General features: G+C 46.5%; 1 protein-coding gene across 2 annotated transcripts in view; it reads right to left on the reverse strand.

Moving 5' to 3' along the window:
- The window catches only part of WDFY4 (WDFY family member 4), a 247,195-nt gene extending 231,852 nt beyond the window's left edge, over positions 1-15,343 (reverse strand). For both annotated transcript variants that reach the window (XM_040242853.1, XM_040242852.1), the window contains exon 1: positions 15,251-15,343. The gene's annotated coding sequence lies outside the window, so the exon portion shown is untranslated. The remainder of the gene's footprint in view (positions 1-15,250) is intronic.
- Positions 15,344-18,259: the final 2,916 nt, after the last annotated feature.

Genomic DNA, 18,259 nt, shown 5'->3' on the forward strand with positions numbered 1-18,259 from the left:
TAAGCAGGTAAGAAGAAACAGTGAGTTTCAAACTGTGAAAATGTGATCCTGGGAAACAAAGCTGGACACCCAGGGGAAATATCAGAGCGCCCCAGATCCCCTCTGAAGTTAAGAAGCCATGTTTACTAAAGTGTTCCCTTGAAAAGACTGAGATTTTCAAAAAAACAAGAATTTCTAACAAAACGGGATCCGGGAATCGTGTGGAGAAGTTATCTGACTCAAACATCAAGTTGTGGCCTTCTCTCCTGTCCTGTGGGTCTGCTTCAGTTTTGTTTGTAAAGGGAAAGAACTGGGGAGTAGCCTGTCAAGGCCGTATGAAGCATAGCAAGAAGAAACCATTCTAATCCACTTTGTTATCAGGAGTGTCTTCTTTCCTCTGTAAACAGATGCAGGCACCAGCACAGACTCTGGAGCCAGGCTGCTCCATTTTGAATCTCATGGGCTTAGACCAAGTGAAACCTGTCCCAGGCTCAGTGTCTTCATCTGTGAAATGGGATAATAATAGGACCCCTCAGAGGGAATGGAGTCAGAGCTCTAGCATGGCATTTCTTAGAGCCTTCTTGGTACAGGATTTACCTGCCTCCCTTCACGTAATCTTCCTGCCATCTGGCAATGTCACAGCTATCAGCATTTGTTTGCAGATGGTACTAAGGCTCAGAGCAGAGAAGTGACCTGCCCGAGGTCCCATTGTGAGTCAGTAGCCCAAGAAGGGTCCACCCTGGGTCTATAGACAGCTCTGCAAACCAGAGGCTGAGCTCAAACAAGGGCTCACTTAGGGCACAGGGAAGAGAGAGGGGCTTGGCCAGGTACCATGCTAGAAAGTGTTTTGGAGAAGTACAAGTTTGGAGAGGGATGAGAGGAAAGATGACCTGGCAGGATGAGAAGCCTGGAGGCTACAAGGGGTCCCAGGAGACTCCAGGGAAACACAAGACCCCACTCTGTGCCAGCAAATTATTTCCCAGTTCAGGTCAGGCTCAGGGCATGTGACACGCAGCCCAGCTTTGTCATGTCACCAGGCAGACTAGAGGCCCTGCCTTTCTGAAGCCTGGATGTGGCTGTGAGAGACAGGCAACTGTACAAGTACCTGCCCACTCACGCTGCCCCCAGGTAGAGGGGCCTGCAGGGCTGAGATGGGAGTCAAAGCCTAGAGCCCAGTCCCAGCTTGGTGCTGTGCTGCCTCAAGCAAGCTACTTCCCCTCTCTGAGTTGAGGTTTCTCCTTGTTGAACTGGCCCTGGTGATCTCAGTTCCACCTTCTGGCCTTTACACACTGACCACAGAAGAGATGCAGGCCAGTGAGTCAGTGCAGAAGGGCTGGAGAGGTGCTTGAGTGGGCTGAGAGCCTGTGGGTGTGTGTTGTGAAGGGTGCAGACCAGCTGCTGTGTGGGAGCCAGATGACAAGTCTGCAGTGACCTGAGAAGGGGAACTCCCTATGACCTCAGGGACACTGGGGCTGGGAACGTCCATCTACCCTGCACGGATCCCTAGCACTATCGGAGCTTTATAATGTCTCAGAAGCAAAACATCCAGGGCATCCTGCTCACAGCTGCTATGCAGGAGGCCAACATCTGCAGCCTGAAGAATCATCTGGGTGACTGATGTTTGGACTGCTAAACCCACCTTCAGCTGACTGCTTCATCCCTGACTTCCTGTGGGATGATTTGCCAATGGGTAGAAGTCTCAGGATGTTATATATGATTTAGCAACCCTTGGAGTTAAAATGTCAGGAAGCTATTCTGGAGGAAATGTGTGGAGGTGTGTGGAGCCACCCTCCAATAGGGTATGTCAGAAGAAACCTGGGACTCACTGCATCCTACGGGGAAGCTCAGACCTAGTGGCAAAGAGTTGCTATGATAAAATTCAAGATGGAAGTGCCCCCTCCATTTCTTGTCAGCCTGTATAACTGTTAACCCTTTCTGGATTGCACCCCCCTCAGGGCAGAGACATATGTATTTACCATCCACATGAGGGGCATGGTTCCCAGGCCCCGGCGCCGGGGGAGCCTCTAAATCAGGTGACAGAGAGCAGAACAGCACCTTTCCATGTAACTGCTGCAAACGACCTGCGTTCCTTTCCATTCAAAAGTCAGGTCCTCGTTGTATGTCAGCAGATCCAAATGCTGTTGCTCCTGAGTCCACAAGAGCCTGGCCTCAACCTGGAGCTCTCGGGGCGGGTGGGGGGAGAAATCACAAAACCAATCTTGTTCCAAAAACAAGTGCGGGGTGGGGCTCAGCCTCACTTCCTTCCCCACCATTTCATGTTAACAGGAGAGCTTACAAGCAAATGAAAATGGGGAGGGGTGGACGGAAGTTACAATTACATGGACGCTCTGTTCACTCCACAGCCTACTGTTAATCAAAAGCACTGAGGTGGATAAGAACACTAGCAGTAGAGAACGGTAGACTGAGAGCACACTGAGATTCCAGGACGCGTCTGTGAGAATGTCTTTAAAAAACAAACAAAATCTGTAAGTGCTGACAAGGATGGAGAGCAACCACAACTATCACTCTCGCTGCTGTGAATGCAAATGGTGCGGCCAGTTTGGAAGACAGTTCACCAATTTCTGAGGAAGTTAAATGTATACTCGCCCCTTACCTTCCTGGGTATTTACCCCAGAGGAATGAAAATTTATGTTTATATAAAAACCTATACATGAATGTTTATAGTAGGTCTATTCATAGCTGCCAAAACCTGGAAATACTGCAAAATGTTTATCAAGGGGTGAATGAATAAAGGAACACGTATCTCCATATGGTGGGATACTTCTCTGCAGTAGAAAGGAACACACTTTAGACCCACAGCAACCTGGATGGGTCTTGAAGACCTTATGCCGAGTAACAGGAGCCAGAACCCTATACACTGCCTAACCTCATTTACACGCCACTTTGGAAAAGGCAAAATTACAAGTACAGAAGACAGATCAGTGCTTGCCAGGGATTTCAGATCGGAGGGTGGCTCCAAAGGGCAACGGGAATGTCTGTGGTGGGAGAAAATTCTATATTTTGACCTCGGGGGTGGTCACACAACTAAGTATGTGTGTCCAAAAGGGCACACTGCAAGGGGTAAAATATTGTATATAAATCACATGTCCACCAAACTGACATGAAAAAACACATATGTGGAGGTGTTCTGTTCAGTTCAGTCGCTCAGTCGTGTCCAACTCTTTGTGACCCCATAGACTGCAGCACCCCAGGCTTCCCTGTCCATCACCAACTCCCAGAGCTTACTCAAACTCATGTCCATCGAGTCGGTGATGCCATCCAACCGTCTCATCCTCTGTCGTCCCCTTCTCCTCCCACCTTCAATCTTTCCCAGCATCAGGGTCTTTTCAAATGAATCAGTTCTTCGCATCAAGTGGCCAAAGTATTGGAGTTTTCAGTTTCAGCATCAGTCCTTTCAATGAATATTCAGGACTGGTTTCCTTTAGAATGGACTGGTTTAATCTCCTTGCAGTCCAAGGGATTCTCGAGAGTCTTCTCCAACACCACAGTTCAAAAGCATCGAATCTTCGGCACTCAGCTTTCTTTATAGTCCAGCTCTCATATCCATACATGACTACTGGAAAAATCATAGCTTTGACTAGACAGCTTGAGCAATACATGAACCGTGAACTTCCGGATGTTCAAGCTGGTTTTAGAAAAGGCAGAGGAACCAGAGGTCAAATTGCCAACATCCGCTGGATCATCAAAAAAGCATGAAAAATCCAAACAAAACATCTATTTCTGCTTTATTGACTATGCCAAAGCCTTTGACTGTGTGGATCACAATAAACTGTGGAAAATTCTGAGAGAGATGGGAATACCAGACCACCTAACCTGCCTCTTGAGAAATCTGTATGCAGGTCAGGAAGCAACAGTTAGAACTGGACATGGAACAACAGACTGGTTCCACAGGGAAAAGGAGTATGTCAAGGCTGTATATTGCCACCCTGCTTATTTAACTTATATGCAGAGTACATCATGAGAAATGCTGGGCTGGAAGAAGCACAAGCTGGAATCAAGATTGCCAGGAGAAATATCAATAACCTCAGATATGCAGATGACACCACCCTTATGGCAGAAAGTGAAGAAGAACTAAAGAGCCTCTTGATGCAAGTGAAAGAGGAGAGTGAAAAAGTTGGCTTAAAGCTCAACATTCAAAAAACGAAGATCATGGCATCTGGTCCCATCACTTCATGGCTAATAGATGGGGAAACAATGGAAACAGTGTCAGAATTTATTTTGGGGGGCTCCAAAATCACTGCAGATTGTGATTGCAGCCATGAAATTAAAAGACGCTCACTCCTTGGAAGGAAAGTTATGACCAACCTAGACAGTATATTAAAAAGCAGAGACATTACTTTGCCAACAAAGGTCCACCTAGTTAAGGCTATGGTTTTTCCAGTAGTCATGTATGGATGTGAGAATTGGACTATACAGAAAGCTGAGCACAGAAGAATTGATGCTTTTGAACTGTGGTGTTGGAGAAGACTCTTGAGAGTCCCTTGGAGATCCAACCAGTCCATCCTAAAGGAGACCAGTCCTGAGTGTTCATTGGAAGGACTGATGTTGAAGCTGAAGCTCGAATATTTTGGCCACCTGATGTGAAGAGCTGACTCATTTGAAAAGACCCTGATGCTGGGAAAGATTGAGGGCAGGAGGAGAAGGGGACAACAGAGGATGAGATGGTTGGATGGCATCACCGACTCAACGGACATGAGTTTGGGTAAACTCCAGGAGTTGGTAATAGACAGGGAGGCCTGGCATGCTGTGGTCCATGGGGTCGCAAAGAGTCGGACATGACTGAGCGACTGAACTGAACTGAACTGAGAGGGACTTTTGTTGGCAAAGTAATGCCTCTGCTTTTTAATATGCTATCTAGATTGGTCATAACTTTTCTTCCAAGAAGCAAGCATCTTTTAATTTCATGACTGCACTCACCATCTGCAGTGATTTTGGAGCCCAAAATAATAAATACGGAGGTAAAAGGAACACCAATAGAGAAGCTAGAGGCTAACGGTTTAGGCCCTTCACCTGCTCCTCCTCCTGAGGCTGCTGCTCAAAGAGGGTTTCACCAGCATCCCAATCTGATCTGCAGAAACCAGACTAAAACACCCGACCAGAACCCCGGGCTCCCCAAGCTCCATGAGAGCAACAGAGGGTCTCCAGACAGGAGAGGGCTGAATCAGGCATGATGGGAAAATCATGTTTCAGCCAAGTTCTAGTGGCTGACACAGATGTGGAGCTCTAAATAATAGATCTTACACGTCTAGAAAAGGGGAAGAGTAACGTGAATCTAGAATGGTTACTCCCAGCTGGCATAAGCCAGGCTTGGAGCAGGGAAAGACAAGAGAAAAGATGATCTCGCAGCAAGGCCTAGCGATCACCTTGGTGTGGCCCCCACCCTGTCCAGTTAGCAAGAGTCCCCACCTCCTACATCAGCCAAGGGTGAAGAGTACCAGCAGGTGTGAAACAGCGAACCGTGGGCCCTATCTCCCGTCTCATATGAGTCAAGAAGAAAAGGAGGCCACTCAGGTTATTTCCAGAAGTTCAAGAATTCCCCTGAAGACTAAGATGGGGACTCGATTGGCAGGAATCAGGCAAGTGGGGCAACACCTCCCGTGGCTCTCAACACTTCCTTTTTTTGATTCCACTCCGTGCACTCCTGGCCAGCACACACCTCTGTGGTTTTTGCAACAGCAATAAAATATAGGAACTCACAGTGTGCTGGGGAAGGGACCCAGTTTTATATCTCGGTATGTGTACTGACTTCCACATTGCCAAAAATGGCCAGGGAGCAGTTCCCCTGGCCATACCCTCAAAGTTTAGTTGTGACAGTAATCACTGTCAACATAAAGATGTGGGCTGGTGAACAAGCAGCCCAGTTCCTGTAACTAGGAGCCTCCTCAGTGAGGGGGTTTATCTGTGGCTTGACATCCACTGAAACGTAAGGAGATGCTGCCTAAGTAAGAAGGGCCATAAGTGAATGAGCGTCTAACTTGCCATCAGAGTTCCCTAATCTTAGAAAATTTGTAAAGGAAGTATTATTATGTCCATTATACAGATAGGGAGGGCAAGACTCAGAGAAAAACAGGTAGCTTATCTGAAATCAATCTGCTAATAAGTGTTAGGACCAAAGTGAAATGCAGACTTTTTTCACTCCAAAGTCCTCACCTCCTTTCCTCACTCTAGCTTGGCTTGACACAGTGGTTAACAGTGGTAAAAACAGACCTCAGGGGCAGCTCAGGTACTAGCTGGACACTCTTACTGCCAACACTGCAGGGGTGCTCTGGCTGGTCTTGCAGAGTTGCCACTGACCCTTGGGAATAGGAGGTTTAGCACCACACTGCCATCTGGCCCCCTCACATTGCAGGGAAGCAGGCCCAGGAGAGGACCCTCTGGTTTTGCCATCCCCCCAAGGTAGAGCTGCTCTCTGGGAGCCACAGTTCCCAGGGTTCATTAGCCCTGGCACAGGGTGGGCACCCACTGACCAGTCACTCCCGGACTGACACCAGCAGCACACTGAGTGTTGATCACTCGCCCCCAGGCTAGCCACCAGAGCTGCAGCTCTACTCAGCTTTCTCTGCATGGTGCTCTGTTTGACTGTTAAACATACAAGAGGCAGAATCATCCCCTGGTCCACACCCTGGTCCACCTCCCAATCAAGGAAGCACTGGGGAAGCAGACACAGTAGGGTAGGTGCTGGGCAGGGAGGTGCCTGGCTGTGGGGAGCAGAAGAGGCTCATGACCCAGCCCAGAGAGGGGTGTGGTGGTCTGGGAGGGTGTCTCAGAATGGACTATACCCGGGCTGGGCAATGAGGGATAAGGAGGAGGTGTATCTGAAGCAAAGCAGATGGACACTCCAGGCAGCACGTGTGTTCAGAGATGTGGGTAGGGTTCAAGGCTGGGGCACAGGGAGCAGGAATGGGGTAAGGGTGGACATGGACATGGCCCTCCTCCCACACAGTGTTGTGGGCGGCCCTGTGGGGCTCTCAGCAGGGAGCATCACAGAGCCTGTGGGGAACAGGAGGCAGGGAGAAGGGTGCTACAATACAATGTCTGACATGCACCTCTGGAGCAGGAGTCCAGCACGAAGGCCACAGAGGGAAGGGGCTGGTACTGGGGATGATGGACAGGCGGTGAAGCTGGGAGAAGAGAGCGCTCTCAGAAACAGAGTCTTGGGAGAGACAGCATAAGGGAAGGAGGAGCAAGACTGCAACAGGCTGGAAAGAACTGTTCCTGGGAAGAGCACACAAAGGGACGAGGGACGAGACGTGAGGCTGAAACGTGGGTGGTTTGTGCCACTGAGGGGGATGCAGGGCAGGAGCAGGGTGGAGAGTGTGGGCAGAGGCCAGGGCACAAAGTTCTCCCGATCCTGAGCTCCCCCATCCCATTCCTCACCCTCTGGACTCCCTGGGGGAGTGACATCTCTGGGGACTTCGCGGCATCCTTGTTCTTCTCAGGCCACTTGTTCAGGTGAAAGAGATGAAAGGTTTCCAGGATTGGTTAGCTCATGCAATCGGCCTGTTTAGCTTATTAAATTTCAAGTATTATTTGGTCAGAAAATAAATACAAAAACAGCTCGTTAAACTTTCAAACATACCTTGAGGTATGCATTTCTGACCTGTAAGAAATTAAGCAGCTCTTAATTCTCATGGAATTCATTTACTAAAGAAATTCTTTCAAGGATTACACAAACAGACGGAAAGATATATACCATGTTCTTGGATTGGAAGAATCAATATTGTCAAAATGACTATAGTAGCCAAGGCAATCTACAGATTCAATGCGTCTGTGTGTGCTAAGTCACTTTAGTCATGTCCAACTCTTCACAACCCCATGGACCGTAGCCCACCAGGCTCCTCTGTCCGTGGAATTTTCCAGACAAGAATACTGGAGTGGATTGCCATTTCCTACTTCAGAGGATCTTCCCAGCTCAGGGACTGAACCCACATCTCTTGCGTCTCCTGCATTGGCAGGTGAATTCTTGACCACTGTGCCGCCTGGGAAGAAACAGCATGGTACGGCACAGGAACAGAAATATAGATGAACAGAACACGATAGAAAGCCCAGAAATATACTCATGCACCTATGGTCAATTCATCTGTGATGCAGGAAGCAAGGCCACACAACGGAGAAGAGATGACCTACAGAAGAAGGGGAGCCTGAGAGTGAAAGTCACTGTGAGCAGACAGGATTTGCGGAGTCAGACGGTAAAAGTCCACATTTTGTGATTCCCAGACCCAACATTCTCACTCAGGACCTTTTGCCTAGAACTGCTGCACTTAGCACTTTTCTCCTTGTGTTGACCTTATTCATGAACACACTACTCATTCCTGCATTTCCTCTATTTTAAATTTTTATTCATATAAAATGCCATACTTATTTAATTCATGTTGGGGTGGTATTAAATACACACATCAAAATTGATACTATTCAGACACTGTAAATCGTGTGAGGAAAGACATTTTTTCTGGGGAGGGAGGCGGTATTGTAGCCAGGTTTCGGGAGACGGGTCCCTTCCCACAAGGGGAAGCAGTAGAATCACTCTTCAGGGTAACTCCCCTCCCACTCTCGCCCCAGACCCCAGACGGAACCCTGGACCCATTTCAGTTCCCCTGATGTGGTAACTGTGTCACTTATATAATGGAATGCTTCCGGGAGACAGGTGCATGCGAGGAAAAGCTGCAGTAAAATAACAGACTGTGTGCTCTGACCTTTTAAACTCCTTTGAAGGTCTGGATATTTGCCCACCTGCATTGCCCTGCTTCTTTCCCCCCCCCTTCGCTCTACCCAGCGGCAGGGGCAGCAGCGCGCACGGCTGCTGCGCCTGCGCAGGACGCCCCGCGCTCCGGCACCGGCGGAGGAGCCAGGAGCTGCGTGGCTCCATCCTCCCCAGCTTGAGCTGCTGCGCCCTCTCCCATAACTGCCTTCCACCAGCTTCTAAAGGACGCAGCATGTTATTAGGCCCTGCCTTTAATACACTTGTCTCCCAGCTGCCCCATCCCTGCTACCCCGCCCCCAGGACCACCTGGTTTCTGCACCTGGGGCCACTCTCAACTTCATCTGGTCCATGCTCAAAGAGGTCGGGGGAAAGCCCTGTGCGCTCACTGTAGCGTTTCGACATTGTTAACCTCTGATGTGCTCTGACCATCCTCTAACAGTTTCTCCGTGTGTCTCTGTTTTTTGTCTTTGACGGCAGATCTCTTTTTACTGTATTTTGTGCATATCCTTTAAAAAACTGACATTGGGGTGCTACTTGGGCTATATTCTTATTGTTGAAAATACAAAAATCAACAAGTGTTTCCTGCCCTTTTTTTGTATACTACTTTTCACATCCAAGCGTGCATTACTTGCAATTGACGTACAAAGTCTTACTGTAGTAAATGCCTGTCATCATACCATAAATATATTCTATGTTGGCCTTCTCCTTAAATTATGAGATTCAATAATGGAGAAAGATTCTTGGTCGATTGCCCATAACTGATTCTCTTACTCTCTATGAACAGGATGCTCAGGGCATCTCCACTGTTGCTATGGGCAGGGCTGAGAGGAAAGATCCCCTCACAATCTTTTCGTCTGCTGTAAATTATCTATGAAGATGAATTTTCAAAAGAAGGATTAGCCATTGGCCAAGAGACAAGAGCAGTTTTCACACTTCTGCCACACACTGACTGCATCTTTCTAGAAGTGTTCCATCAGCTTTTTGGTGGTAGCTAATGCAAAGCACACAGACTTTAACATCTGGTGGAACTAGGTTCTAATTCCAGTCAAGGCATTTAGTATCTGAGGGTAAAGGACTTTACCTCTCTGAGCCTCCATTTTCTCATCTGTAAAATGGGAGTGATGAAACTGATCTCACTGTGGGGATCAAATGAGATTGGAAATACCAGTGCGCTGCCCAATGTCTGGCTTATTGTAAGTACTAAATCCATTCTTCTTATCCTCCATACTTTCTCCTTGCAGTTATCTAGGATGAGGGACTTTTCACTTTTCTAATTTCCCATCCTTCTTGAACCATTTTCCTCATGAAAGTCTTAGCCATGGAACAAGAAGTGTCATTTCTCAGAGGAGTGCTTCCCAGCAGAAATATAAAACCAACCACAAATTCAAGCCACATGTGTAATTTTAAATTTGGGGGCAACCACATTTAGAAAGTAAAAATAAATAGGTTAAATTAAATAAATCTCTTTATTTAAATATATTTTAAAATATATTTTATTTAAGGCAATATATCCAAAGTATTATCATTTCAATATGTTATCAATATTTTCAAGTAAAGATAGTCCATATTCCTTTTGTTGTTTGTTTTTAATATATTTGAAATCCAAGGTGCATTTTATAAATTACAACACAGCTCAGACTGGCCACTTTTCAGGGATGACTGCAGGCTATTGTATTGTATAACATAGGTCCGGACTTTGAGACTTAAGTGTTTAACAGGTGTATGAAGGGCTTAGAAATGTTACTCAGAGACATCATTTCCCATGTAAAATGCAGGGGCATTTTGATAGTTTGCAGGACCCTTGGAGGGAGACAACCAAAGTAAGGCCTTAGTTGTAAATAAAATGGATGTGAGCTCTACAGTGAGGCTCAAGGACCTCTGAGGTGCTCACCTTCCCCCTTCCTCTCCTGCACAAAATATCTCTCCTCCTGAAGCTGAGTCCCCTTAACATCAAGTTCCTCTGATGAGTTTACCATTAACCCCTTTATCCAAAACTTTATTTGAAAGAAAATAAGAAAGATTTTGTCCAGCACCTGTTCCCCTCAGGATTGAAGACTAACACATGAAAAGGGGAATTGAAACCAAGCAGGACCCTACGGGACCCTCATGGGTAAAGAAGACCCTCCACGTCCCTCATTTCTTCTTTATAGCAAGAAAAATAGGCTTTAGTCTCCTAAGGCTTCTGCGTGTTCCAAAAAGCAGACTCACACAGTTAATGATTAGGAAAAACAGAGTCACAGGACTCCAAGCTCCCCCGCAGAGAAATAGATAACAATCTGATGCCTCTCTTTGAGTTGCTCTGTAGCAACTAAGGACCGCCCCCACCCCCAGGTGAAGGATGGTAACCACATGCTGGGCATGTAGACCCCAGACTGGTTGGAACTAGAAAGCTGATGACTGAGATGTTCCAAACATCACTCGTTACCTCACCACCAGCCAATCAGAAGAAGGTTCATGAGCTGGTCACATAGCCTACTACCCTCTCCCTTTGACCTTTTCTTGCTTTTAAAAACCTTGTGCCCCAGCCAGCTAGCAAGATGAATTTGAGACAAGTCTAGAACTCCTATCTTCTGAGTCAGCACCTCCTTGATGAATAAATCTTTCTCTGCACTAAACTCCAATGTTTGTTTGTTTGATGTAACAACAACCCCTCTCCCAAGTGGCCACATGGCCTTGCTTTTCTACCAAAAGGCCACTTGAGGGAGAGGGTGCCAAGAACTCATTCCTCCACTGGATGTCTAATAGGCATCTCCATCTTTATATGTTCAAATCGATATTCTGGAATAATCATCACCTTACAAATATGTTCCTTGACAATTCAATTCTCTCTGTTGCTCTAGACTCATCTTTAATTTCTCTCTCCTACACCCAACACTTGCAACACTGTCAAATCTCTCTCAAAAAATATCCAGACTCTCACCACTCTCAGTTCAGTTCAGTTCAGTCGCTCAGTCGTGTCCGACTCTTTGTGACCCCATGAGTCGCATCACGCCAGGCCTCCCTGTCCATCACCACCTCCCGGAGTTTACCTAAACTCATGTCCGTCGAGTCGGTGATGCCATCCAGCCATCTCATCCTCTGTCGTCCCCTTCTCCTCCTGCCCCCAATCCCTGCCAGCATCAGAGTCTTTTGCAGTGAGTCAGCTCTTCGCATGAGGCGGCCAAAGTACTGGAGCTTCAGCTTCAGCATCACTGCTACTCGTTATCTCTGTTACTATCACTTTGGGACAAACCACTGTTACCTCCGGCCTGGGTTATAACAACAGCCTCTTAACTGATAATATTTCTTCTTCCTTTGTTACCCACAGAAAGTGATTTTTCTTTAAGGCAGCATGTATCAGCAAGAGTCAAAAAAACATATCTTTGAAGACAAAGGCAATGATATAAAAATCAAACCAATCAGGAATAAATCTAGGCAAAGTATGCACTAATTTTATAAAAGAGACTAACCGTATTCATGAATTGGCAGAGTCATTTTCATAAAGACATCACTTCTCTTCAAATTATATTTCTAATAAATCTGAACAGAACTTTTTTGTTGAAATTGAGAAGCTGTTTCTAAAATTCATATTAATAAAGAAGGAAACAATATGTCAAGACAGAATGAAAGAATAAGAAAAAATGAGGAGACACTTTCCAGATAACAGAACTTATTATAAGCTTCTGGTTAATAATATTATTTAGTGTTGGCAAAGTGTAGAAAAACAAATTGACAGAAGACAGCCCGAGAACAGACCCACTACACATACCAACTTGATTTACAACAAAGTTGTCATAGATTAGTGACTAAAGAAAGGCCTTTTTGATTTATGGAGCTAACCCTCTTGGTTATCCATATGGAAAAGACTACGTGAAATAAAACATTACCCACTACCTCACACCTTACAGAACAATCATTTCTAAGTAGGACTAAAGACTAAATATGAATGGAAAATTACTTTTTAAATTTAATAATAAAAGAGAATAATTCTATGACTTTACAGTGCAGGAGAATCTCTTGGATGATATTCAAGTATATCAAGTATATGTCATGAAGGCACATGGTGGGCAAATTAAGCTTGTGTGAAACTAAGAAATTCAATCATTAACAGAAATCACAAATAACAGAAGGAGACAAGGCACAAACAAGAGAAAAGTATTTACAATATACATAAATAAAAAGAATTAACATCAGAATATGTGCTGCATTACAGAAAACCAATAAGATAAAAGACAGACGACCCCATAGAGAAAAAGATTTGAACAGGAAAAAGAATTTAGAATGGGCAAGGAGGATATAAACAGATGACCAAACTCAGTATTTCAGAAAATGCACATTTAAAACACAGAAGGCTTTTCATTTGCTCGGAATTGGTATAAAACTCCAACAAGATCAAATGTTGGGGAAGATGTAAAGCAAGAGAAATTTTACGTATTGCTGATGGGTGGGTAGTGTTACAATGGACTTGAAAGAGGTTTCGCTATTACCCAATAAGGCTGAAGATTTGTGTACCCTACAGCCCGCCAACGCTGCTTCTGGGACAGGCACCCCAGAGACTGCTGTGCGCCACAGGGCCTATGCACAAAGGGGTCTCCCAGCAGCGCTCACTGGCGCTGACAGGACCAAGCAACTTATAAACGAAACAAACAAACCCCAGGAGTATCCCAGCGCCCACTGGCAGCATATCGGGAGAGTATACTGAGGTATATTCGTGTATGACAGAGTATTAGAGAGCTCCCCAGGTGGTGGTAGTGGTAAAAGAACCCACCTGCCAGTGCAAGAGACACGAGTCGCAGGCTTGATCCCTGGGGTCAGGAAGATCCCCTGGAGGAGGACATAGAAGACCACTCCAGTATCCTTGCCTGGAGAATCCCACGGACAGAGGAGCCTGGTGGGCTGCAGCCCACGGGGTCGCAAAGAGTCAGACACGACTGAGCGACTTAGCACATCCAGCAACAAACAGGAATGCATTAGAGACACATTCAATGATGTGGAGAAATACTCTTCTTCATTATTCAAATATTACTCAGGCACATAATTCTGATGAAATTAGTAAATCTTAAAGGGATATTTAATTACTATTGATAAAGTTCAAAACCATGAGAAAGCAAATAACATATTTAGCAGCTTGAATATACAAGGTCAAATTGAAAGGAAAAGCAGGAGGACAATAAGCTCAAAATTGAGGCAGTTTTCCCTGAAGAGACAGAGAAGGATGAGCACACAGAGGGCTGCACAGAGGCTGGTGCTTTGAAACGAAACCGAGGTGACAGCACTCAGAGCCATCTTCACTCCTTACAGCTTACATACGTCCTCTACATTCTCCTTTGTATCTGCTCACTATTTCACGGCTTTCCGAGTCTACCCTGGGCAGGAAGGCCCTCCTGGGCCTGACCCCGCCCCAGCCCTCTCTGGCCAGGTCACGTGGCATATTCCTTACCCACCTCTGCCACTCTGGCCTCCACCAGTCCTCTGCACCTTGGCCTTCTCGGGTCCCCCTGCCAAGAACACAGCTCAGAAACACACTTGGCTCAGGCCTTCCCTTCCTTCAGGCCTCCACTTAGAAGACACATGCCTTCCTGGGCTTCCCGACCCCCTCTCCCTCCCCTCTGCTCTCCAACCCACTGGAGCCCGCAGCACCAAGCACCACCCACCCTGACCACTGACCTAGCCGTCTTGAGCACAGCCTGGCAGGAAGAGGCTCTCCATAAATATTTATTTGTTGACCAATTAAATGGATGACTATGCAGAAAATCATATTAAGGTTGAAACTTTATGGCAAAGGTAACACATGAACTTCTTAGTTACCAGAGTAACTCCTCATGGTTCAGAGAGGTTGGGACAAAGGATTGGTTGTGTGTTCTATAAGATGCAATTTTAGGTGAAAAGATAAGAGTTAATTCTTGAATCCCCGTGGTCCTGTTGATTCAAAACTACTGATGTTCCTAAGGCTTTAATTGGTAAATCAGGTGAGGGAAAGACAACCCCAAGGAGCACCTACTTGTCAGACCCCTAGGAGTAAGCACGGGGCCAGGTCGGAGCCATCTCTCTCGGTGACCAGTCTGAAGTGACCCCCCCGTTCAGCACCTTTCAGAGGCCCACACAGCAGGTGGACAGAGGAGTCTTGTGGCCAGCCCTCTCACTCCAAATTTGGCCCACACAGGCCCGTACCCAGCCTCTCCTAGGTGTGGTAGGTCATGTTCTTTAGCAGAACCCCAAGAAAGAGCTTGACCTGAGGTAGGAAGGTGAGGAACAGTGCTGGAGCCTGGCCCAGCTCAGCAAAGCCCAACAGTGACAGGCACCCCAACAGTAAGACATCCCAGCAGTGGGACACCCCAGTAGACTCAGACACCGGAGGAGCCCTAAGCATATGTGCCACCTGTCCTACACACACTTCTGCTCCTCAGCTTATCCCCTCTCCCCCATCCACAAACTCAGATCAGGCACGGCGGTCACATGGGCGCCCATGCTCAGCTTTCCAGGAGGCGGCCCGTCGGCTCGACCTGGAAGGCAGGACACACAAGCCCACTTCTATGCTGGCCTGGCATGGCCAAGGACAGGATTGCCTACCTGGAGTGTGTCCGTCAGGGCCTGCAGATGTCAGATGGCATGGGCACCCCCATACCTCCCCCTCAGGCTTGGGGGAAGAGGACCCAGCTCAGAACCTTCAGTCTTCCACCGTGTTTCACTATGAATCACTGGGTTTCTGCTCATTTCCTGGAGAAAGCAGAAGTGGAGGGTCGGCAGATGCCTGACTCTGCCCACTTCCCAGCCATCAGCAGAGTTGCCTGAGTTCTGACTGGTGACTTAGGCCCTGCAGAAAGGCCACTTGGGGCAGTGTGGTAAGCAGTGCTGGGTGGGGCCAGGGGTGAAAAGAGAAAGCTAGTAAGAGTAGACACAGAGTTAGAGTTCATCCAGCCCTGCGCTGTGGAGCTGCACTTTTCCTCCTTTGCTTAGTGCCACTTCTCTCTGAGCCTCTGGGAAAATAAAGATAATAATGGTGCTTCATGCTCATGCTTAGCCACTCAGCCATGTCCGACTCTTTGCGACCCCACGGACAGAGGAGCCTGGAAGGATTCTCCAGGCGAGAATACTGGAGTGGGTTGCCATTTCTTTCTCCAAATAATGATGTTTAGGTGAATTTAATTAGAAGTGTGTCTAGAATACATCTGTGGACATTGCATGAATTCATCATCTTCCTCCCTAAGGCCCAGAAGGACCTTCTTACTTGGATTCCCTCCTCCTCCATCCTCAGGACTAACTTGGACCACCCATTAAGGGAGTCCTCAGATGACCAACAGTGAGTAACATTAAAGCGATGATGAAAGAAAAGTTTAAGTAGTAGAATAACATTCTCTAGGATTCAGCATCAAGATTCTTATTCCTTTCGGATTATTATGTTGAATCATCCCATATCATCCCTCCATAGCATCATCCATGTAGGGCCAGCCAGTGTGTCCATTCAAACACAATGTCTCTCTGAGCCACATGGGCAAAAGCAGTGGTTAGCATGAATGCCTGATCCTTAAAGCTAGCGCATCACCTGATTCTAGTTCACAACGAACTGACCATTTATGACTATTAGTGAGGCAACATCATCTTTTATGAGAGGCAAAAAGGCTTTGGGATGGGTTAAAAGAATGAAAACATTTGTAGTAATATCTCAACTCATGCCGGTAAAGAATTGACAGTAGATAGTAATCAAACTTGGAGAAGGCAATGGCACCCCACTCCAGTCCTCTTGCCTGGAAAATCCCATGGACGGAGGAGCCTGGAAGGCTGCAGTTCATGGGGTCGCTGAGGGTCGGACACCACTGAGCGACTTCACTTTCACTTTTCCCTTTCATGCATTGGAGAAGGAAACGGCAACCCACTCCAGTGTTCTTGCCTGGAGAATCCAGGGAGGGGGGAGCCTGGTGGGCTGCAGTCTACGGGGTCGCACAGAGTCGGACACGACTGAAGTGACTTAGCAGCAGCAGCAGTAACCAAACTAGGAGACTTGTCCAGCTTAAGTCCTAGTCACGTGCCCGTGTTCACCTCATCCCCATTCCCCAACAGGAGTCATAGGTACAACATCTCTGCTCAAGTTCTCATTTCTCATTCCACCATTCACGAGCAGAAAGGAAGCTAGAATGACGACTGCAAGGGGTGTAGATAGGAGGGGGCATCACAGATGACCCTGAGACATGCAAGAGGTGTGTGGAGCAGCTCAAGTATCATTGTGTCAAGCCAGAATGGGCTCCAATTTTTTTTAGCAACCAATTAAGATCCGTGGTTATACTATATGCAAGAGCCATTGTGTTATAGTGTGCACCATTATGAAGAAAAGTGTTAAGTTTTTCAGCATCTGGTGCAAGACCCTTTCCTAGGGAGATGTCTGCTTTTGTTGACCAAAATGATAAGGAGAATCTAGGCTTCTGGGTGAAAAATCTGGGTTGAAATTCTCATCGCTACCCAAAAGGAATTAACATCTTTAAGTGTGGTTCTTATTTGTGGAATGGAACCAATTCAATGTACGGAACAATTGAAGTAATATTTGTAAGAGGATTTTTTACATGCTAAATATGGCTGTACTGGAGACTTCCCTGTTGGTCCAGAGGTTAAGACTCCACTCTTACAATGAAGGGGGTGTAGGTTCAAGCCCTAGTTGGGGAACTAAGATCCCACATGCCACATAGCCAAAAGCAAGTAAGTAAATAAAAATGGCTGTAAAATACGAGTTATTATTATTACTGAGAGAGTTACCTGTGCTTAGTTAGACACTGAAGCTGCCAGGACAACCATGAGCTGAACATGTACATACATGTAAATATGCATTTGTGTTGAGAGGAAATGTGAGATTCTGTAGTTTTTAAAAAATGTGTAAAAATAGGAAGGATATTCTGCTCCCAGTTATGACAAGAGATAACCTCCCATTGAAGGCTACTCTAAAATAGGACAAATATATGAGACAATTGTTTTCAGACATTGAATAGCAGGCATCATAAGGCTAATCCTTGAAATAAGAAAAACATAAAAGGGGAGCCCCACGAGGTGAGCCTGTTGCTTTGGCTTTCTTCTTACGAGTGCTTCTCTGCCACGGTGCAGGGAGGTGAAGCCCCAGGGGCAGTAGTATCCTTGAACTAAAAAGATGTGAGTCAGAGAGTTCCAGGTTTCTTAAGAAGCTAGAATTTTCAGAGCAGGGGCCTGAGAAGAGTGTGTTTTATGGGAATTCATTGTGTATGTCCTCGACCAAGGGTTGTTTATACATGCATGGGGTGAGACATCAAAAACCAGAGGAGATTGCCTGCTCCAAGGCTGAGGAATGAGATAACAGAGATTGGGCACTGTTGGCAACATTGGAGTTCCATACCATCCAGAGTGGCAAGACCTCCCTGAGCATCTTGGGATTTCATCTCATACTCCAGAGAAGCCAATCTGAAAACTAAGAACTAGAGCCTAGAATAGGAGGGGTGAACTAGAACAGGTTCTTACCTAAAGCAAAAGCGCACTGAAAAGAAAGGTGAAAGTGAAAGTCACAGAGTCGTGGCCGACTGTTTGTGACCCCATGGACTATGGAACTCTCCAGGCCAGAACACT

This window comes from Oryx dammah, unplaced genomic scaffold (genome assembly GCF_014754425.2).
Source record: "Oryx dammah isolate SB20612 unplaced genomic scaffold, SCBI_Odam_1.1 HiC_scaffold_6, whole genome shotgun sequence".
NCBI classification, from domain to species: Eukaryota; Metazoa; Chordata; class Mammalia; order Artiodactyla; family Bovidae; genus Oryx; species Oryx dammah.